This window comes from Cervus canadensis, chromosome 13, assembly GCF_019320065.1.
Source record: "Cervus canadensis isolate Bull #8, Minnesota chromosome 13, ASM1932006v1, whole genome shotgun sequence".
Lineage (NCBI taxonomy): Eukaryota > Metazoa > Chordata > Mammalia > Artiodactyla > Cervidae > Cervus > Cervus canadensis.
Window position 1 is genome coordinate 63,219,458 of NC_057398.1, and position 24,964 is coordinate 63,244,421.

The window sequence follows — 24,964 nt, forward strand, 5'->3', positions numbered from 1 at the left end:
ATTTCAACTTTGCTTGTGGTAAAGAATCTGCCTGCAATGCAGGAGACTTGGGTTCAACCCCTGGATCAGAGAAGATCCCATGGAGAAGGAAATAGCAATCTACTCCATTATTCTTGCCCGGAGCACTCCATGGGCAGAGGAGCCTTGTGGGCTACAGTCCATAGGGTTACAAAAAATTGGACAGGACTGAGTGACTAACATTTTCACTTTCACTTTGTAGGATGGAATTAGATGAAGGAGTTTTGTGAGTGATACCCTGCTGGGTAACAGGAGAAATTCCAGTCCTTGTCAGCATCTAGAATGGGCTCTGCACATGGTTTGTGCTTAATAAATGTTTACTAATAAATTACTAATGTTTGCCTATGGTCTTGGAGGTTCCCATAAAATACTCCTGTGCCCAAATTTGGCATTCAACTGTGAATCTAAACACAGATTTAGACTTTTTACAAAAGTAAACTCAAAATAGATCACAGACCTAAATCTAAAATGGAAAACCCAATGCTCCTAGAAAATAATATAGGAGAAATCTTGACCTTGACTTTGAAAATGATGCATTAGCTACAGCACCAAAAGCACAACTTATAAAAGAAAAAAAAATGATAAGCTGTACTTCATTAAAACTAAAAACTTTTGCTATGCAAAAGACACTATTAAAATAATGGAAAGACATAGCACGGACTCAGAGAAAATATTTGCAAAAGACATATCTGATAAAGGATTGGTATTGAAAATAGACAAATAACTCAATAGTAAGAAAAAATAAAAAGTTTTGGGAAAAGATCTAAACAGAGACCTCATTAAAAATTTACAGATGACAAATAAGTAGAAGAAAAGATGCTCAACAGCCTGTGTCCCTAGGACATTGCAAATTTAAAAGGCAATAAAACGACACTGCACACTTACTAGAATGACTAAAATCCAAAAAAAGGAAAACTAACAATAGCAAATGGTCAGAGGATGTGGAACAACAGGAAATCTTATTTATTGCTATTTTGGAAGAAAGTTTGGCAGGTTTTTAGAAAGCTAAATATATTATTATATGATTCATCAACAGAACTCCTTGCTATTTACCCAAATGAGGTAGAAAAGTATGTCCACAGAAATACCTGCAGTTTTATTTTTAATTGCCCCAAATTGGAAGCAACCAAGTCATCCTTCAGAAGAAAAATGGATAAATAAGCTGTGGAACATCTGCACAGTACACTATTATCCAATGATTAAAATAAGTGCACTACCAAGCCATAAAGGGACATAGAGGAACCTTTAATTCATATCGCTTAGTGAAAGAAGCCAATCTGAAAAGGCTATGAACTGTAAGATTTGAACTACATGACATTTTGGAAAAAGTAAAACTACAGAGACAGTAAAAGAATTAGTGATTGATTAGTGGCTGATTTTTATTGGTAGAGGTACTGGGGAGGGTGGAATAAATCAATGGAGCACACGGGATGTCAATCTCAAATCAATGGTCAGTGCTTCCAGGACAAAACAATAACTGACCTTCCTTCAATATCTCTGGTCGCTGCATTTCAGTCTTTTTTTTTTTTTTTTTTTTTTAGTTTATTCTTATCATCTTGAACTTTTAAAGTTGAAATCTCCAAGATACAGTCCTTGAACTTTTTCACATTTATGTCTACACTCAGTCTCTTGGAGAATTCACTCATTTCCATGGCATCCCAATATCATCTGTCTACTGAATACTCTCATGTTGATATTTTCACAATGATCCTTTGCCTTAGACTGTCCAGAGTCTACACAAATTCCTATTTAACAACTTCACTTGGGAGTAGAGTTATCATGCTAAATTTAACATGTCCAAAATTCTCCTCTTGGACTCCAACATTTCCTCAAACTGATTCTACCTAAGTTCTTCTCCGACTCAATGAACAACAATCCATCTTTGCAGATAGGAAAAAGAGAGATAGAGAGATCTTTGACTTCTCTCTTTCTCACAGAGCTCCTTTTCAAAGAATCAAAAACCATCTTGACCCTACCTAGAAAATATAACCAGCGATCAACTACTTCTGACCTCTTTCCTTGCTAATATCCTAGCCCAAACCACCAACTATTTCTAACCTGATTTACTGTAAGAGTATCTGCTTTGCTCTGTCTCCCCATTACCATTTCTCTCTATATTTAACACAACAAATACTATAATTCTGTTAAAATGAAAATTAATCATGTAACTCCTTTGCTAAAAGTAAGCATTAAGTTCCTATTTATCTAGAACAAATACCAAAACAATTACCATGGATCCAAAGACCCTAAAAGATCGAATCTTTCTTTATCCTCTAGTCTGTTATGACTGTACCCTTATCCACTCTCTTCCAGCCATCTTGGCTTCTTTGCAGAAACTGCAACACATGTTCCTTCCTTGGCCATCATACTGAAAAGAATTCATATTTTATACTTGTCTGATCCCAATTCCAGGCCTCATTGGGTTCCAAAGCAGTTGTTCAGTATGAACTCCCTCTGGAAAAGCTGGATATTCTCCATGATGTACATAATTCATGAGAAACAAGGTGAAATACCAAACCATCTTACCTGTCCCCTGAGAAACCTGTATTCAGGTCAAGATTCAACAGTTAGAACCAGACATGGAAAAACAGAATGGTTTAAAATTGGGAAATGAGTACATTAAGGCTATCAACTGTCACCCTGCTTATTTAACTTCTACACAGAGTACATCATGCTAAATGCCAGGCTAGATGAATCACAAACAGTAATAAAGATTTCCAGGAGAAATACCAACAACCACAGATATGCAGATGATAGCTCTCCAATGGCAGAAAGAGAAGAGGAACTTAAAAAATCTCTTGATGAGGGTGAAAGAAGAGAGAGAAAAAGTTGGTTTAAAACTCAACCATCAAAAGACAAAGATCATGGCATCCAGTCCCATCACTTCATGGCAAACAGATGGGGAAAAGTGAAAAAAGTGACGTATTTTCTCTTCTCTTCTTGGGTTCCAAAATCACTGTAGACTGTGAGTACAGCCATGAAATTAAAAGATGTTTGCTCCATGGAAGGAAACCTATGAAAAACTTAGACGGTGTTTAAGCAGAGACATCACTTTGCTAATAAAGGTCTATATAGTCAAAGCTATGGCTTTTCAAGTAGTCATGTATGGATGTGAGAGTTGGACCATAAAGAAGGCTGAGAGCTGAAGAATTGATGCTTTCAAATTGTGCTGAAGAAGACTCTTGAGAGTCTCTCAAACAGCAAGGAGATCAAACCAGTCAATCCTAAAGAAAATCAATATGGAATATTCATTGGAAGGACTGATGTTGAAGCTGAAGCTCCAGTACTTTGGCCACCTGATGTGAAGAGCTGGCTCACTGGGAAAGATGCTGATGCTGGGAAAGTTTGAAGGCAAAAGGAGAAGGGGACAGCAGAGGATGAGTTGGTTAGATAGCATCACCGATTCAATGGACATGAGTTTGAGCAAACTCCAAGAGACAATGGAGGACAGGAAAGCCTGGCATGCTGCAATCTCTGGGGTCACAAAGAGTCAGATATGATTTAATGACTAAACAACAAACGGCAACAACTCCTTCAGGTCTCTTTTCTTTCCAAAATGCCACAGTGCAATCCTTCCTGTATTGTGGATAGCACCCTTGAAAGTTGCTCTCTTCCAAAATTCCAGGAGAAAAGTGAGCAGAAATGTTTCTCCTCTAATTCTCTCTTTCTAATTATCTCTATTCACACCCAGACTCCACCTTGTTCTTTGCTTCCTCTCCTTTTTTCCTATGGTCAAGAGGACTTTTGTTAATTTCCTATAAGTGAGAAAGCTTTCATTGCTTCTAATGTTCTTAACATTAAAGTAAAAAAATCTCTCGATTAAAAATTCTCTGCTAGAGTAAAATGATTCTTCTGTGAATCCACTGAGATCTGGCTCTCAAAGGGAAGTATTAAAAATTCAGTTTCTTTAATGTTTAGCTCTTGCAAACAAAAAACACTGGTTTCATACCATACACCAAGTTGAGACTAAAGAAATACATTCAGGACATTAACTGACATTGTTTTTCCCTTAAGGGAGGAAAGAACAAACAACTTCTGAGTTAAAATATTAAAATACTACCCCATTGCATTATAACAAAGATGGACTTATGCAAAACTTTCACAAGAATAATATAAGGTGATGAGTTTGAATTCATCTACATGCAAGGACATACTTTTATTTCGGTGCAAATATTCCTCTGTGGTCTTCTCTATGACATTTTCTAGGAGGTTATCAATACAACCTAGTAGATCCTGAATATTTGACTCAGAACAATTTCTGCCTTCAAAAGTCAGATGCCATCACTTCTGTTCTTTTCACAATATTGATTCTATCAAAATCTGAATTGTGGGGTCTAGGTCACATGCTTGGGCTACTGAAAAACAAGGCAAAGGAGAAAAATAAATCTGTCTTTAGCTTCTACAGTTAAAAGATAATGGACTTCATAGTCAATAACAGGAACTAAAAAAAATAGTGGCTCTCTAAAGTTAAATTTTAATTGACAGATTATTGTAAGTTTCTTATAGAATCATCCTTCCCTTAAGATGGTGGAGTAGAAGGAGGTGCTTCATCTTCTCCTGTGAAAACTTCAAAATTACAACTCACTGCCGGCCAACTATTGACAGAAGAATGTTGGATCCCACCAAAAAAAGATACCTCATGTCCAAAGGCAAAGGAGAAGCCCCAGCAAGATGGTAAATGGGGGTGAAATCATGTTTAGAATCAAACCCAATACTGATATAGAATAGGATACCATTGATTGATTAAAATTATCATGCAAATATATTTGAAATGTAGTCATCTTACTTTTTTCCCACACAAATTTTATCTTTCCAGTAGCTTTTCTTCAACCTCCAAACCAAACCAAAGATTCAGTATAGAAAAATCTACAGACATTGTCCAGTACAGTTACTCCTTTTTGATAAATTCTAATTGAGTTCCAAGAAAAGTTGTAATTGAACCAATGTAACAATTCATGAATTTACTCATATTATTGCCCAAAGCACATTAATACATATAATTAAACATTAATTAGAAAAATAAGAAATACTTTCAATCTAGTTTGCAAAAGTAAAAAATTATTGAAAATTATAAAGAAGATTAATTTTCTTAAACTTTATATTGTTTTACTTATTTAAATTTATTTAAAATTTGTATTATAAATATATACATGCAATAATATTTAAAATACAATATTTGTTAAATCTTTGTACATGTGTGGATAGAATCATCAGTTTATTTGCTGTTCTTCCATGAATCAATTGATATTCCTCACAGGCAAGACACAAAAAATTTTAATGTTATATAGATGACATTAGCGACCCTAAAGATATCTTACTTAAATACAATAATACATACCTCAGTTTTTCCATATTTAATTATGTTTTATTTATATTCCATAGATGGAAAAACTGAGAAAAGATATTGGGAAAGAAGGGCAAAATTTTGGTCACAGATAATATAACCAAATATTTCTAACAAAATTTAAAGCTATTAATGATTATTGCTGCTTTTCTCTGACAAGATCTTAGTTTGTTTTGAGAAACCCATTTTTTAAAATTTGAAATTCACAGAAAATATACAGTATGTTTTGTTAAGTATGAGTAATTAGGCTTTCTAGGTGGCTCAGAAGATAAAGAATCTGCATACAATGCAGGAGATGAGGGTCTAATCCCTAGGTTTGGATTATCCCCTAGAAAAAGGAATGGCAATCCACTCCAGTATTCTTGCCTGGGAAATCCCATAGACACAGGAGCCTGGCAGGCTACTTTTCATGGAGTTTCAAAGAATTGGAAACGATTAAGCAAATTATACACACATGAGTAATTGACAGCAGATTTTTAAAAGTCACCATTTTCTTGAAAAAGTATTAGCAAATGTGCAATTTCTTTTCAAAGTGCAAATATATATTTGCAAATTAATATATACAAAGATAAAAGAAAGCAAACTCAATATATTCATGGCACTATATGTCCCACACATGGATAATAGAAGATTTTCATACATTGTAATCACTTTACTATTAGCATATATAACCAGTTCAGTTCACTTCAGTCGCTCAGTCATGTCCTACTCTTTGTGACCCCATAAATCACAGCACGCCAGGCCTCCCTGTCCATCACCAACTCCCGGAGTTTACTCAAACTCTTGTCCATTGAGTCAGTGACACCATCCAACCATCTCATCCTCTGTCGTCCCCTTCTCCTGCCTTCAATCTTTCCCAGCATCATGGTCTTTTCTAGTGAGCATCTCTTCGCATGAGGTGGCCAAAGTTTTGGAGTTTCAGCTTCAGCATCAGTCCTTCCAATGAATATTCAAGACTGATTTCCTTTAGGATGGACTGGTTGAATCTCCTTGCATCCAGGGGACTCTCAAGAGTCTTCTCCAAAACCACTCTTCAAAGGCATCAATTCTTCGGTGCTCAGCTTCCTTTATAGTCTAACTCTCACATCCATACATGACCACTGGAAAAACCATAGCCTTGACTAGACAGACCTTTGTTGACAAAGTAATGTCTCTGGTTTTTAATATGCTAAGTTGGTCATAACTTTCCTTCCAATGAATAAGCATCTTTTAATTTCTGCAGTCACCATCTGCAGTGATTTTGGGGCCCCCCAAAATAAAGTTTGCCACTGTTTCCATTGTTTCCCCATCTATTTGCCATGAAGTGATGGGACCAGATGCCATGATCTTAGTTTTCTGAATGTTAAGCGTTAAGCCAACTTTTTCACTCTCCTCTTTCACTTTCATCAGGAAGCTCTTTAGTTCTTCTTCACTTTCTGCCATAAGGGTGGTGTCATCTGTATATTTGAGGTTATTGATATTTCTCCCAGCAATCTTGATTCCAGTTTGTGCTTCATCCAGCCCAGTGTTTCTCATGATGTACTCTGCATATAAGTTAAAGAAACAATATACATCCTTAACATACTCCTTTTCCTGTTTGGAACTAGTCTGTTGTTCCATGTCCAGTTCTAACTGTTGCTTCCTGACTTGCATATAGATTTCTCAAGAGGTAGGTCAGGTAGTCTGGTATTCCCATCTCTTTCAGAATTTTCCACAGTTTATTGTGATCCACACAGTCAAAGGCTTTGGCGTAGTCAATAAAGCAGAAATAGATGTTTTTCTGGAACTCTCTTCCTTTTTCGATGATCCAGTGAATCTTGGCACTCTATAACCAAGTTCTCACTAAATATTCTCAGTAATAAATTCTGTCTAATATAAATAGCTGACCTATTTCTAATAGTGTATAAAATTCACTGTTGCATTAGAATTCAGAAAAATTATACATACATATCTATCAATGTTATAAGTAAAAATGTTTTTCTTTGTTTAATACAGGTCATTTTTATTCTATGCACTCATAAAAAATTCTTCAAACATCATCACAACGCTAACGATAAACTTGGTAGCCTATGATCTTGATACGCTCATTCTCAGTCAATAAGTCATGTTCTACTCTTTTGTGACCCCGAAGACTGTAGCCCACTAGGCTCCTCTATCTGCGGAATTTTTCAGGCAAGAAGACTGGAGTGAGTTACCATTTGCTTTTCCAGGGTATTTCCCCACCCACGGATCAAACCCACGTCTCCTGCATTGGCTGACAGATTCTTTACCACTGAGCCACCTGGGAAGCCCAACAATCTTGGTAGCTCTCCTTTAGCCCTTCAGAGTTGAAATATACTCCAGTCTTCTTGTGTTTTCCTAAAACTGTGGACAGTACAAAAGCAGTAAAAGGCAGATAGAGTATTAGTCTGCTCAGGCTGCCATAAGAAAGTATGGTAGACTTGGTCGCTTAAACAATAGAAATTTATTTCTCACAGTTCTGGAGGCTGTGAAGTCAAAGATCAAGGCATCCACATGGTTGGTTTGCACTATGGTGAGCACTTTCCTTGACTTGTAGGCAACTGTGTTCTCACATGGTAGAGAGAAAGCTTTGGTGTCTCCTTTTTCTTCTTTAAATATTTTATTTATTTATTTTTGGCTGCTCTAAATCTTTACCACTCTGCAGGCTTTTCTCTAGCTGCAGAGAGTGGGGGGCCACTGTCTAGTTGTGGTATGGGGGTGTCTTATTATGGGGGCTTCCCTTGTGGCACACAGGCTCTAGGCATTCAGGCTTCGGTAGTTGCGGTGTGAGGGCTCAGTAGTTGTGACTGCCAGGCTCTAGAGCCCAGACCCAGTTGTTGTGGTACATGAGCTTAGTTGCTCTGCAGCATGTGAGATCTTCCTGGACCAGGGATTGAACCCATGTCCCCTGCACTGGCAGGCAAATTCTTTACCACTGAGCCACCAGGAGTGCCCCTCTTCCTCTTCTTTACGGGCACCAATTTTACTGGATCAAAGATGGCCTTTAGGACCTCATTTGGCCTTACTAACCTACTTAAAGGCCTCTGTCCAGTGCATCACATGGGCTGGGGGGCTAAGGTTCCAATATCTGAATTTGAGGAGACTCAATTTAATCCATAGCAGCTAGACCATGCCAAAAATGACAATTCACTCCAATAATATTTTACATTTGCTTTTAATTTACCCAATAATTTTTTTTTAACCCTTGGTCTAGAGCAGGAGTAGTTCACCACTTAAGTTCTGTCTTACCAAACAAGATAATGCTTCCACGCAGAGTATTCTCCAAAAAGAGCGCTCATGAGGGAAACTGCGGGTATGCATAATTTTTTTTTTTAGTTTTTGATAACACCCTACAGTATGCGGGATTTTAGTTCCCAGTCCGGGGATTGAACCCATGCCTCCCACATTAGAAGATAGAGTCCTAACCACTAGAGCTCCAGGAAATTCTTGTAACTTCTTACTATACTCCAGCAAGAAAATGAGCATGGCAAGGTAGACCCAGGATATCAAGTTAAACAAACACCACAAGAACACATAGGGGTAAAAATTAGGAAGATGCACAACTGAAATTTCTGAGTCTTTTTTTGCCATATGGAAATATTAATAATTAAATAGATTCACTTTTAAGTAGAATTCTTTTCATTTTCTCAATCTATATGTCCTAAGAGATTTCTTAAATCTGTTACGTGGTTAGTGTAATGACTAGATTGATCTGGACACTTGTCACACTGTTGGTTGCTCATTGTCTGAAACCCATTCCTACAAGTGAGGAATTCGCCACAGCATGAGATGAGGTTGGGCTCAGAGAAGCTACAGAGATGTACTTTTCCAGCTCAAGCATATGTTGTAGGCTGTATCATCAGATGCTCATGCCTAGCAGAGTTTAAATCTCCAACTAGGAAGACAAATCATCTCTCACAGTCAGGATTCATTTTCCTGGTAGCAGTGGGTCAGCTGCAGCCCCTTCTCTGTGGTTCTAACAGCAGAAGCCGTGCTGGCAACACCTTTAGCTGCATCTAATATCCTGTGGGGGGTTTCCTGGTGGCTCAGAGGTAAAGAATCTGCCTGCAATGCAGGAGATGTGCTTTCAATCCCAGGGTCAGGAAAGATCCCCTGGAGGAGGAAATGATGACCCTCTCTGGTATTCTTGCCTGGAGAATCCCATGGGGTCATGTCATAGGGTCACATGTCATAGGGTCACAGTCATAGGGTCACATGATTGAAGACTTAGCACAAATGCATGCAATATCCCGTCACACAGAGGGGCTGGCGGTGAATGAGATGGAGCATATAAACAGTCTCACTAGATGGGCTCTGGATGAGATTTTTGCTTTCAGCTGGCCACCTGCATTCTTTGCTCTTGATTGTTTTCTAAGCCTGGTTCTGTGGAAATATTTGAGGAAATGTGAGTTAATAAAAATCTTCCCAATAAAACCATACTTCTGCTTACATAATCCATAGTTACTTCTAATGATTATTTATAGTAAACTTTGAAAGTAACTGTAACATGTGTGCCACCAGTATAGATGACTCTTCTGTGCTCCTGATAGATGCATAAAACTGACCATGTATGTCACAAAACACTGCAAATTAATAAACTCAAAACAGGTCTCATCATCTTTTGCCCTCAAATCCTATGCATTTTCCAGTATCCTTGATGTCAGTGAGTGGTCCCACCAAACATCCAATGGTGTGAGTCCTTCTTGAATTACTTTCCTACTCTTCTTCTATATCCAATTATCAGCAGGTACGTACAACACCGTAAATAACCCTGTTCAGATCAGTCCTTACTGACTGTATCATTATAACCCTTGCCCAAGCTATTATTATTATCTGTCATTTGGACCACTGAATGCAACACATAACTGCATCTATCCCGAATTCTCTACAACCTTTTTGGAGAGATATTTTCAATGTCATATAAACCATGCCATCCCCCTAATTATAATTATTTGCTCCTTAGAATGGTTTCAACTGTTAGGTTGATTCACAGTTCCCCAATTTGACTTATAAGCCACCTGACCTGACCCCAATCAAATTCTCCAGCTTCAAGTTGTACAAAAATTCTCTTTACCTTCTTTAATCAAGACAATGCCTTATTTCATTCTCTTCTGCCTGTCATGTTTCCATATGCTTCCTTTATACTTGCTATTTGTCTGTTGGGAATAAGACTCCTTTTCATCTAAAAGTGCTTGATATCTACTATGTTGTCATATCTCAGGTCAGGTGCAATTATCTGGTGGGCCTTGGATATCTCTGATTAAATAATATCTTTACTATAGGCCTAACATCTGTAGGTATGTGATCATACTGCATATAGCAATCAGTAATTATTGTATAAGAAACTGAATTAGTTTTTCAACTCATTGTAAACCTGTAGTTGAGTTAGCTGCCCTTAGACATCGATACTAGAATATTAAAGATTGGTTTGCCATGGTCAAGAACAATACCATCAGGTAAACTTTGTAGCTTTTGTTATTTTAATAAAATATTTTGTTATAAGAATTAAATGCCCTTAAATATATATATATATATATATATATGTATGTATGTATATATATATATGGAGAAGAAAGAATAACAATATAACATTGATGCTCTGTCAATTCTAAGTGGCCAAATTGGCCTAAACAAACAAAAAGAAAAAAATTCTTATTTTCTCAAAGAATTGTTGTTTGTTGTTGTTTAGTCGCTAAGTCATGACCAACTCTTTGTGACCCCATGGAATGCAACCTGCTAAGCTCCTCTGTCCATGGGATTTTTCAAGCAAGCATACTGGGTAGGTCGTCATTTCCTTCTCCAGGGGATCTTCCTGACCCGAGGCTAAAACCCCCGTCTGTTGCATTGGCAGGTGGTTTCTTTACCACTGAGTCACCTGGGGAGACTTTTCCCGAAGAATGGGATATAGTTTTTCTTTACTGTGGAGCTGACTTTCCCAAAAAGAAAAGCAATAGTCAAGAGCTAACTGCCGGGCCTGTGGAAAGAGTGCTCATTGGGAAACTCACAGGGATATAAGCAGGAGCAGGTGTGTTGGTCCATGATCACCTAGCATACACCCAGATGGCCAGCAGGGCATGACATCACAATCTAGGTGGGGGATGCTCATTCTTCCTCCACAAGATTCTCGAAGTGGCAAGAGCAGATCCTCTTTGTGGGATCTGGGTCAAGATATAATAGCAATGTGATAGAGCAAAATTGTGACTCCAGTCCTATCCTGCTGGCCCAGTATTTCAAATTGAAAAGCACAAACCTCTCCTTAGCAGAATCAGGAGCCTTAGTCCAGCTCTTCCTCTGGACCAGAAGCAATTGCCTGAACACTAGACTGTGATTTCTTTCTCCAGGGCTTTGCCCAAGCCAACTTCTTTCTCTGGAGGTCAGCTTCTTGGAGATCAGTTTTGGTCAAGCAAACACTAACTTCTCACTGAAATAATTAAAATGATTAAGTTTCAAGTAATTCTAATTACTGTGGTAATCCAAGTAGTAAGAACTAAAGAACCTCTTGATGAAAGTGAAAGAGGAGAGTGAAAAAGTTGGCTTAAAGCTCAACATTCAGAAAACTAAGATCATGGCATCTGATCCCATCACTTCATGGCAAATAGATGGGGAAACAGTGGAAACAGTGACAGACTGTTTTGGGGGGCTCCAAAATCACTGCACATGGTGACTGCAGCCATGAAATTAAAAGACACTTGCTCCTTGGAAGAAAAGTTTTGTCCAACCTAGACAGCATATTAAAAAGCAGAGACATTACTTTCCCAAGAAAGGTCCATCTAGTCAAGGTTATGGTTTTTCCAGTGGTCATGTATGGATATGAGAGTTGGACTACAAAGAAAGCTGAGTGCTGAAAAATTGATGCTTTTTAACTGTGGTGTTGGAGAAGACTCTTGAGAGTCCCTTGGACTTCAAGGAGATCCAACCAGTCCATCCTCAAGCAAAACAGTCCTGAATATTCATTGGAAGGACTGATGCTGAAGCTGAAACTCCAATACTTTGACTACCTGATGCAAAGAACTGACTCACTAGAAAAAACCCTGACGTTGGGAAAGATAAAGGGCAGGAGGAGAAGAGGATGACAGAGGATGAGATGGTTGGATGGCATCACCAACTCAATGGACATGGGTTTGGGTGGACTCCGGGAGTTGGTGATGGACAGGGAGGCCTGGCGTGCTGTAGTCCATGGGGTCACAAAGAGTCTGACATGACTGAGCAACTGACCTGAACTGAACTGAATCCAAGTAGTTTCAATGCTATATATAATTTTAATACACCTGATGCAGTAATAGTTCTGTCTCAGTCTTGTAATTCCTTTTTCACATCTTAGTAGTTTCCCAGATTTCCTTTCCTTTTGTTATATATTCTTGTATAAATATCTGAGATGGAATTCAGTTTAAATTTCTCACCAACCTATTTTTCAAAGAGATTTTAACCTTATTTCTTTTCTTTGGAATTAGACATTTTGGATATACCAATTGTGTCTCTTCACATCTCCCCTGGGAATGTGAAGATTTCATTATCATTTGTCTAATGAAATATGTTAGCACCCTTATGGCAGAAAGTGAAGAACTAAAAAGCCTCTTGATGAAAGTGAAAGAGGAAAGGGAAAAAGTTGGCTTAAAGCTTAACATTCAGAAAACTAAGATCATGGCACCTGGTCCCATCACTTCATGGCAAATGGATGGGGAAACAGTGGAAACAGTGTCAGACTGTATTTTTTTGGGCTCCAAAATCACTGCAGATGGTGACAGCAGCCATGAAATTAAAAGACACTTACTCCTCAGAAGGAAAGTTATGACCAACCTAGATAGCATATTAGAAAGCAGAGACATTACTTTGCCAACAAAGGTCCGTCTGGTCAAGGCTATGGTTTTTCCAGTCGTTATGTACGGATGTGAGAGTTGGACTGTGAAGAAAGCTGAGCACCAAAAAATTGATGCTTTTGAACTGTGATGTTGGAGAAGACTCTTGAGAGTCCCTCGGGCTGCAAGGAGATCCAACCAGTCCATCCTAAAGGAGATCAGTCCTGGGTGTTCATTGGAAGGACTGATGATGGAGCTGAAATTCCAATATTTTGGCCACCTCATGTGACGAATTGAGTCATTGGAAAAGACTCTGATGCTGGGAGGGATTGGGGGCAGGAGGAGAGGGGGACGACAGAGGATGAGATGTTTGGATGGCATCACCGACTAGATGGATATGGGTTTGAGTAAACTCTGGGAGTTGGTGACGGACAGGGAGGCCTGGCGTGCTGCGATTCATGGGATTACAAACAGTTGGACACGACTGAGCAACTGAACTGAACTGAATGAAATATGTGAGCTTCCCTGGTGGCTCAGTAGTAAAGAAACTGCCTGCCAGTGCAGGAGACACGAGTTCAAGTCCTGGGTGGGTAAGATCCCCTGGAGAAGGGTATGGCAACCCACTCTAGTACACTTGCCTGGGAAATCCCATGGACAGAGGAACCTGGCAGGCTACAGTCTATGCGTTTGCAAAAGATTTGGACACTACTTAGTGACTAAAGAAGGAGAAGGCAATGGCACCCCACTCCAGTACTATTGTCTGGAAAATCCCATGGACGGAGGAACCTGGTAGGCCGCAGTCCATGGGGTCGCTAAGAGTCAGACACGACTGAGCGACTTCAGTTTCATGCATCGGAGAACGAAACGGCAACCCACTCCAGTGTTCTTGCCTGGAGAATCCCAGGGACGGGGGAGCCTGGTGGGCTGCGGTCTATGGGGTCACACAGAGTCGGACACGACTGAAGTGACTTAGCAGTAGCAGCAGGGACTAAAGAACAATAAAGAAATATATATATTTCCCTGTGGACTGTGAGCTTTTTAAATATATAAAGATCTTGATTTTTATTAAGTTCTAAACTATAAAAAGTAATCTTACTCCAGTTATAGACATTTGCATATTATATATTTTTTCAATAATATTTACATTTTCCTCTCAAGTATCATAAATAAAGTTATAGTACTTACCTGCATAAACCTCAACCTCTTGGTGCATAGTACCATAGTCCTACTAAAGCACAAGTAGAAAATACAGTAAAAACTTAAAATTTTAAATGTTACTTGATTAAATTTGGGGGCAATATTACAGATTTCCATTGTGGCTTAAAAATTTGAACTCAAATTTTCTATTCTTATTACTGTTATTACTGTTCAAATTTTTATTAGAAGCTAGTTGCAATTTTAAACTTCAAAATAAAAGTCATTCTTTGGTACAGATTCTGAGTAGATTGTCTTCAAATAATTATAATCTACTTTTTAAGTAAAAAGTTTTGTGAGAAAAATGAAAATGTCAAATCCTTCCCATATTTGAACAAAATCATTCAGTAATTAAGAATAATGTAGGTTATAAAAAAAAAAACACAGCTGGAATTGTTATATAAACTGAAACACTATATCATATATAAATATTATCTCTCTCTATATATAGATTAGATATTACATAACCATATATAGCCATATAAGACACTATATGTAGTATTTTTACCATATTAAAAATTACTATTTATTTATATAAAATTAACAGTGTGCTTCACAATAGGTTGAACAATAGAAAAATAAATGAAAACAAAGAAGATAAAGACCATATATGTAATGATTAAAATCTGAATAAACATCATCTCAATGACTGTCAAATTGCCTGGACATCAAAAATAAATATAAAAATTGTTTCAAATACATAATCATTTATTTATTAATATTATGAATATCCAGTTATTTGGTGTGCAAATTTATACTGCTTATCTATCTCCTTAAATACTAGAGTGTGTCAGTGACATTTTGGACAAGAGTTAATGAAAAATGAATTATTTTAAAAGTACAGTAAAATTATAAATATATACGCACCCAACATAGGAGCACCACAATATGTGCGGCAAACGCTAACAAGTATGAAAGAGGAAATTAATACTAACACAATAATAGTGGGAGACTTTAATACCCCACTCACAACTATGGATAGATCAACTAAACAGAAAATTAACAAGGAAACACAAACCTTGAATGACACAATGGACCAGCTAGACCTGATTGATATCTATAGGACATTTCACCCCAAAACAATCAACTTCACCTTTTTCTCAAGTGCACACGGAACCTTCTCCAGAATAGACCACATCCTGGGCCATAAATCTGGTCTTGGAAAATTCAAAAAAATTGAAATCATTCCAGTCATCTTTTCTGACCACAGTGCAGTAAGATTACATCTCAATTACAGGAAAAAAATTGTTAAAAATGCAAACATATGGAGGCTAAATAACACGCTTCTGAATAACCAACAAATCATAGAAGAAATCAAAAAAGAAATCAAAATATGCATAGAAATGAATGAAAATGAAAACACAACAACCCAAAACCTATGGGACACTGTAAAAGCAGTGCTAAGGGGAAGGTTCATAGCATTACAGGCTTACATCAAGAAACAAGAAAAAAGCCAAATAAATAACCTAACTCTACACCTAAAGCAATTAGAGAAGGAAGAAATGAAGAACCCCAGGGTTAGCAGAAGGAAAGAAATCTTAAAAATTAGGGCAGACATCAGCAGATGAATGGATAAGGAAGCTGTGGTACATATACACCATGGAATATTACTCAGCCATTAAAAAGAATTCATTTGAACCAGTCCTAATGAGATGGATGAAGCTGGAGCCCATTATACAGAGTGAAGTAAGCCAGAAAGATAAAGAACATTACAGCATACTAACACATATATATGGAATTTAGAAAGGTGATAACGATAACCCTATATGCAAAACAGAAAAAGAGACACAGAAATACAGAACAGACTTTTGAACTTTGTGGGAGAATGTGAGGGTGGGATATTTCAAAAGAACAGCATGTATACTATCTATGGTGAAACAGATCACCAGCCCAGGTGGGATGCATGAGACAAGTGCTCCGGCTTGGTGCACTGGGAAGACCCAGAGGAATCGGGTGGAGAGGGAGGTGGGAGGGGGGATCGGGATTGGGAATAAAGACCTGCCCTCTGTAGTTGAAATAAAAAAAAAAAAGAAAAAAAAATTAAAAAAAAAAAATTAGGGCAGAAATAAATGCAAAAGAAACTAAAGAGATTTCATTAGGTCCCATTTGTTTAGTTTTGCTTTTATGCTGGAGCCCATTATACAGAGTGAAGTAAGCCAGAAAGATAAAGAACATTACAGCATACTAACACATATATATGGAATTTAGAAAGGTGATAACGATAACCCTATATGCAAAACAGAAAAAGAGACACAGAAATACAGAACAGACTTCTGAACTTTGTGGGAGAATGTGAGGGTGGGATATTTCAAAAGAACAGCATGTATACTATCTATGGTGAAACAGATCACCAGCCCAGGTGGGATGCATGAGACAGGTGCTCGGGCTTGGTGCACTGGGAAGACCCAGAGGAATCGGGTGGAGAGGGAGGTGGGAGGGGGGATCGGGATTGGGAATACATGTAAATCCATGGCTGATTCATATCAATGTATGAAAAAAAAAAAAAAATTGTACAGACAGAAAAAAAAAAAAAAAAAAAAAACTAAAGAGACCATAGCAAAAATCAACAAAGCTAGAAGCTGTTTTTTTGAAAAAATAAACAAAATTGACAAACCATTAGCAAGACTCATTAAGAAGCAAAGAGAGAAGAACCAAATTAACAAAATTAGAAATGAAAATGGAGAGATCACAACAGACAACACTGAAATACAAAGGATCATAAGAGACTACTACCAGCAGCTCTATGCCAATAAAATGGACAACTTGGATGAAATGGACAAATTCTTAGAAAAGTATAACCTTTCCAAAACTGAACCAGGAAGAAATAGAAGATCTTAACAGACCCATCACAAGCAAGGAAATCGAAACTGTAATCAAAAATCTTCCAGCAAACAAAAGCCCAGGACCAGATGGCTTCACAGCTGAATTCTACCAAAAATTTAGAGAAGAGCTAACACCTATCTTACTCAAACTCTTCCAGAAAATTGCAGAAGAAGGTAAACTTCCAAACTCATTCTATGAGGCCACCATCACCCTAATTCCAAAACCAGACAAAGATGCCACAAAAAAAGAAAACTACAGGCCAATATCACTGATGAACATAGATGCAAAAATCCTTAACAAAATTCTAGCAAACAGAATCCAACAACATATTAAAAAAATCATACACCACGACCAAGTGGGCTTTATCCCAGGAATGCAAGGATTCTTTAATATCCGCAAATCAATCAATGTAATACACCACATTAACAAATTGAAAGATAAAAACCATATGATTATCTCAATAGATGCAGAGAAAGCCTTTGACAAAATTCAACACCCATTCATGATTAAAACTCTCCAGAAAGCAGGAATAGAAGGAACATACCTCAACATAATAAAAGCTATATATGACAAACCCACAGCAAGCATCACCCTCAATGGTGAAAAATTGAAAGCATTTCCCTTAAAGTCAGGAACAAGACAAGGGTGCCCACTCTCACCACTACTATTAAACATAGTGTTGGAAGTTTTGGCCACAGCAATCAGAGCAGAAAAAGAAGTAAAAGGAATCCAGATAGGAAAAGAAGAAGTGAAACTCTCACTGTTTGCAGACGACATGATCCTCTACATAGAAAACCCTAAAGACTCTTCCAGAAAATTACTAGAGTTAATCAATGAATATAGTAAAGTTGCAGGATACAAAATTAACACAAAAAAATCCCTTGCATTCCTATATACTAACAATGAAAAAACAGAAAGAGAAATTAAGGAAACAATACCATTCACCATTGCAACAAAAAGAATAAAATACTTAGGAATATATCTACCTAAAGAAACAAAAGACCTATACATAGAAAACTATAAAACATTGATGAAAGAAATCAAAGAGGACACAAACAGATGGAGAAACATACCATGCTCATGGATTGGAAGAATCAATATTGTCAAAATGGCTATTCTACCCAAAGCAATCTATAGATTCAATGCAATCCCTATCAAGCTACCAACGGTATTTTTCACAGAACTAGAACAAATAATTTCACAATTTGTATGGAAATACAAAAAACCTCGAATAGCCAAAGTAATCTTGAGAAAGAAGAATGGAACTGGAGGAATCAACCTGCCTGACTTCAGACTCTACTACAAAGCCACAGTCATCAAGACAGTATGGTACTGGCACAAAGACAGAAATATAGATCAATGGAACAGAATAGAAAGCCCAGAGATAAATCCACGAACCTATGGACACCTTATCTTTGACAAAGGAGGCAAGGATACACAATGGAAAAAAGACAACCTCTTTAACAAGTGGTGCTGGGAAAGCTGGTCAACCACTTGTAAAAGAATGAAACTAGAACACTTTCTAACACCATACACAAAAATAAACTCAAAATGGATTAAAGATCTAAATGTAAGACCAGAAACTATAAAACTCCTAGAGGAGAACATAGGCAAAACACTCTCCGACATAAATCACAGCAAGATCCTCTATGACCCACCTCCCAGAATATTGGAAATAAAAGCAAAACTAAACAAATGGGACCTAATGAAACTTAAAAGCTTTTGCACTACAAAGGAAACTATAAGCAAGGTGAAAAGACAGCCCTCAGATTGGGAGAAAATAATAGCAAATGAAGCAACAGACAAAGGATTAATCTCAAAAATATACAAGCAACTCCTGCAGCTCAATTCCAGAAAAATAAATGACCCAATCAAAAAATGGGCCAAAGAACTAAACAGACATTTCTCCAAAGAAGACATACAGATGGCTAACAAACACATGAAAAGATGCTCAACATCACTCATTATCAGAGAAATGCAAATCAAAACCACAATGAGGTACCATTACACGCCAGTCAGGATGGCTGCTATCCAAAAGTCTACAAGCAATAAATGCTGGAGAGGGTGTGGAGAAAAGGGAACCCTCTTACACTGTTGGTGGGAATGCAAACTAGTACAGCCACTATGGAGAACAGTGTGGAGATTTCTTAAAAAACTGGAAATAGAACTGCCATATGACCCAGCAATACCACTCTGGGCATACACACTGAGGAAACCAGATCTGAAAGAGACACGTGCACCCCAATGTTCATCACAGCACTGTTTATAATAGCCAGGACATGGAAGCAACCTAGATGCCCATCAGCAGAATGAATGGATAAGGAAGCTGTGGTACATATACACCATGGAATTTTACTCAGCCGTCAAAAAAGAATTCATTTGAAATAGTCCTAATGAGATGGATGAAACTGGAGCCCCTTATACAGAGTGAAGTAAGCCAGAAGATAAAGAACATTACAGCCATACTAACCACATATATATGGATTTAGAAAGGTATTAACGATAACCCTATATGCAAAACAGAAAAAGAGACACAGAAGTACAGAACAGACTTTTGAACTCTGTGGGAGAAGGTGAGGGTGGGATGTTGCGAAAGAACAGCATGTATATTATCTATGGTGAAACAGGTCACCAGGCCAGGTGGGATGCATGAGACAAGTGCTCGAACCTGGTGCACTGGGAAGACCCAGAGGAATCGGGTGGAGAGGGAGGGGGGAGGGGGGATCGGGATGGGGAATACGTGTAAATCTATTGCTGATTCATGTCAATGTATGACAAAACCCACTGAAAAAAAAATAAATAAATTTAAAAAAAAATAAAAAATAAAAGTACAGTAAAAATCTGCAGTGATAATTTGTGATCTAATTTATTAAAATGTCAATAATGTCTGAAACCCCATGTGTTTTATTATTAACATCTCTTCATTACTAGCTCCAAAAACTATTTCTATAGAATCTTAAGGAAGGGATGCTAGATAATGACTGAGATGAAGGAGAATATGACATATTGAAGCTTTGAACAGTTGATAAAGAGGAAAAAGCCCAAACTTTGGAATAAGAAAATGATCAAAGTAGATAAAACAGGCAGTGAGAACTTATGGTTATTCAAGACTTCCTAATTCTGAGCCAAAGTACCTAAGGAGGGAACCTGAAGAAGCTGAGAACAAATTGGTTTTTCTTTCTCCTCCCTCCCCTTCTCCTTCTGTCCCTCTCTAACTCCCACCCCCAATTCTTTCCTTTCTCCTCTTCCTAACTTCCTTCTTTCCTTCCTCCCTCATTCTCACTTTCTTTATATATAACCTTTTCCCCCCTAACATGGCAGAATATCAGAATAAAATTGGTGTCTGGGTATGGTTTCCAAGACACAAAGTGTACCACAGTGTCAGCGTGCTATTTGAAGTGACAGGTTACAAAGCTATGAAAGTGAAAGTCGCTCAGTCCTGTCCAACTCTTTGTGACCCCATGGACTGTAGTTCATGGAATTCTCCAGGCCAGAATACTGGAGTGGGTGGCCTTTCCCTTCTCCAGGGGATCTTCCCGACCCAAGGATTCAACCCAGGTCTCCTGCATTGCAGGCAGATTCTTTACTAGCTGAGCTGCAAGGGAAACCCAAGAATAGAGGAGTGGGTAGCCTACAAGGCAGTTAGTGAACATGAGATGGTTCACTGTAACGGAGGACAGCACACTTGTAGAAAACTACTAAAGGATTGAGTTATCAGGTGAAGCATTGAATAAGAGTGTCACAGGCAGACCTCAAGGGGAAATAACAGTGATACTTGAGATGCGAGTCCATCAGCAAAGAGGAGACCATCTCAAGAGCTAATTGAAAGTGAAAGTATCTTGAGTTCTGTAGATGCACAACAGAAGCCCACAGAACATGTATTGAACAGCCAGACAAGGGGCATTATTGTCATTAAGACTCATAAGGATTCACATAATACTACATAAATCTAAAATAGCCTTCCCTGCTACCACAAGGCCACAGTAAACTTCCCCATTTACTAGGACACAATATTGGAAGCAGAATGGGAAGGAAAGAAAATCTGAAATATCAATGGGTTATCACAAAATAAATAATCAACAGATGTGGATGGTTACAGCAATATTAGACAAAACATTCTGTAAGACAAAACTGTCAATGGAGGAAAAAAGAGAAATTTGTTTTTGTTTTTTTTTTATGAGAAAATGCTCAGTCTATCAGGATAACATGACAATTATGTCTCTACCTAAGATGTACATTCAATGTTGAATTTTTTAAATGACATAATTGCAAAGATAACCAAATTGTCTGGTGGCCTAATACATATACATGTGTATGTGTATATTAATCACTCAGTCATGTCTGACTCTTTGCAACCCCATGGACTGGAGCCCACCAGGCTCCTCTGTCCATGATATTCTCCCAGCAAGAATACTGGAATAGGTAGTCATTCCCTTTTCCATGGGCTCTCCCTAACCCACAAATCAAATGCAGGTCTCCTGCATTGCAGGCAGATTCTTTACCTTCTGAGCCACCAGGAATGCCCAATGCATATGCATATGTATATGTATGTTTAATACAATATCATACAAAGAATGTTATCCAATCTACTGTAATTAATTTTTTTTAATTACAGGATAAAATGTAGGATATTTACAAATATGTGAAAATTAACATATTCCTAAATAACAAAAAAAGAAGAAACAAGGGAAGCTAGACAATACTCTGAGATGAATGCTTTTAGAAAGTAATTAATGGCTATAAATGTCTATTTTAAAAAGAGAGAGAAAAAAGATCCGAAATTAGTAATATAAACTTACATCTTGAAAAATAGAACAATAAAAGAAAAATCTGGATTGAATCAAGCATTAAAGAGAAAATGTCAGTGATAAACAGTAGAGAGAAAATTTTAAAAAAGAAGATAAACAAATAGAGAAAATCAATTACAAAAATACTGACAAAATTGAAAAACTTTAAGGTATACTGACCAAGAAAAAAGAACAAAGTATTAAAATCACAAATGGCAAAGGAGATTACACAATTGAATTTACAGAGACAAAAATGTTTATAAGGGAATACCATGAGCAACTGTATGCTAACATATATTAAATAATCTTGATAAAATGAAACATTGCTGGAAGAGCACAAATCTGACATATAAAAAAGAAAAAAAAATGAATAGACTTGTATTAAGTGTAGAAATAGAATTAGTAATTCAAAAACTCCCCCCCAAAGAAAACACCACTACAGGGCCAGATGGCGTCACTGGAGAATTCTTACTATTTCAAGAATTTATCCCTATTTTTCACAACTCTTTCAAAAATAGAAAAGGAAGGAACACTTTCTATACTAGTCAGATGTCTCCAGAGGAACAGAATCAATATTATATATGGAGAGAGAGAGAGAGAAATTTATTATAAGAAATTGGCTCATTCAATTACAGAGGCTTAGATGTTAGACAAGGTGACTTCCATAAGCTGGAGACCCAGAAACACATGTAGTATACGTCAGCCTGAGTCCAAGGACCTGAAAACCAGAGAAGCCAATGATGTAAATTCCAGTCTGAGGGCCAGAGAAGATGAGATGAAATGTCCCTGGTCAAACAGTGATACACAGAAGAAGGAATGGATTCCTTCTTTCCTCACTTTTTTGTACTTTTCTGACCCTTTGTGGATCAAAGCTAGTGGAGGTGATGGAATTCCAGCTGAGCTATTTCAAATCCTAAAAGATGATGCTGTGAAAGTGCTGCACTCAACAGCAAATTTGGAAAACTCAGCAGTGGCCACAGGACTGTAAAAGGTCAGTTTTCATGCCAATCCCAAAGAATGCTCAAACTACTGCACAATTGCACTCATCTCACACGCTAGTAAAGTAATGCTCAAAATTCTCCAATTCAGGCTTTAGCAGTACATGAACCATGAACTTCCAGATTTTCAAGCTGGATTTAGGAAAGGGAGAGGAACCAGAGATCAAATTGCCACATTCGCTGAATCTCTTTTGAAAATGCAAAAGAGTTCCAGAAAAACATCTACTTCTGCTTTACTGACTATGTCAAAGCCTTTGACTGTGGGTCACAACAAACTGTGGAAAATTATTAGAGATGGGAATACCAGGCCATCATACCTGCCTCCTGAGAAATCTCCTGTGAGATGAGTGTAATCGTGCGGTAATTTGAGCATTTTTTGGGATTGCTTTTCTTTGGGGTTGGAGTGAAATCTGACCTTTCCTAGTCCTGTGGCCACTGCTGAGTTTTCCAAATTTGCTGGCATATTGAGTGTCACACTTTCACAGCATCATCTTTTAGGATTTGAAATAGCTCAGCTGGAATTCCGTCATCTCCAATAACTTTCTTCATAGTGATGCTTCCTAAGGCCCACTTGACTTTGCATTCCAGGATGTCTGACTCAAGGTGGATGTACACACCATCATGGTTATCTGGGTCATGAAGATCTTTTTTGTATAGATTTTCTATGTTTTCTTGCCACCTCTTCTTAATATCTCTGCTTCTCTTAGGTCCATACTATTTCTGTCCTTTATTGTGGCCATCTTTGCATGAAATGTTCCATTAGTATCTCTAATTTTCTTGAAAAGATCTCTGGTCTTTCTCATTCTATTGTTTTCCTCTATTTTTTGCATTGATCACTGAGGAAGGCTTTCTTATCTCTCCTTGCTATTCTTCGGAACTCTGCATCCAGATGGGTATATCTTTCCTTTTCTCCTTTGCCTTTAGCTTCTCCTCTTTTCTCAGCTATTTGTAAAGCCTCTTCAGACAACCATTTTGCCTTTTGGCATTTCTTTTTCTTGGGGATGGTCTTGATCACTGTCTCCTGTACAATGTCATGAACCTCCATCCCTAGTTCTTCAGGGACTCTATCAGATCTAATCCCTCGAATGCATGTGCCACTTCCAGGTGTTTTATAAATTCAGCTCTTTTATCTTGGTCTAGGATCCATTTATATTTAACTTTTTGTCATATATGGTGTATGATAAGAGTTTAGTTTTTTATATGAATATCTAATTTTTCAGTATTGTTTATTGAAAGCATTACATTTTACTGATTCAGTGATGGTGGCACATTTATTGAAAATCAATCGACCATATAAGTGTAGCTTTATTTCTGAACTCTATTCTAGTCCCTTCCTCTACATGTCTGTCCTTTTACCTATATAAACTTGTCTTGAATTCTCTAGCTTTACATTAATCTGGGTCAAATTTATTTCAAAATATTTTATGGTTTGTTACAAGAGAAATAACAATAACCTCAGATATGCAGATTACACCACCCTTATGGCAGAAAGTGAAGAGGAACTAAAAAGCCTCTTGATGAAAGTGAAAGAGGAGAGTGAAAAAGTTGGCTTAAAGCTCAACATTCAGAAAATGAAGATGATGGCATCCAGTCCCTTCAGTTCACAGCAAATAGATGGGGAAACAGTGGAAACAGTGGCTGACTTTATTTTTGGGGGATCCAAAATCACTGCAGATGATGAAATCACTGCAGCCATGAAATTAAAATACACTTACTCCTTGGAAGGAAAGTATGAACAACCTAGACAGCACATTAAAAAGCAGAGACATTACTTTGCCAACAAAGGTCTATATAGTCAAGGTTATGGTTTTTCAGGTATGGATGGGAGAGTTGGACTATAAAGAAAACTGGGCACCGAAGAATTGATGCTTTTGAACTGTGGTGTTGGAGAAGACTCTTGAGAATCCCTTGGACTTCAAGGAGATCCAACCAGTCCATCCTAAAGGAGATCAGTCCTGGGTGTTTTATTGCAAGGACTGATGTTGAAGCTGAAACTCCAATACTTTGGCCACTTGATGTGAAGAG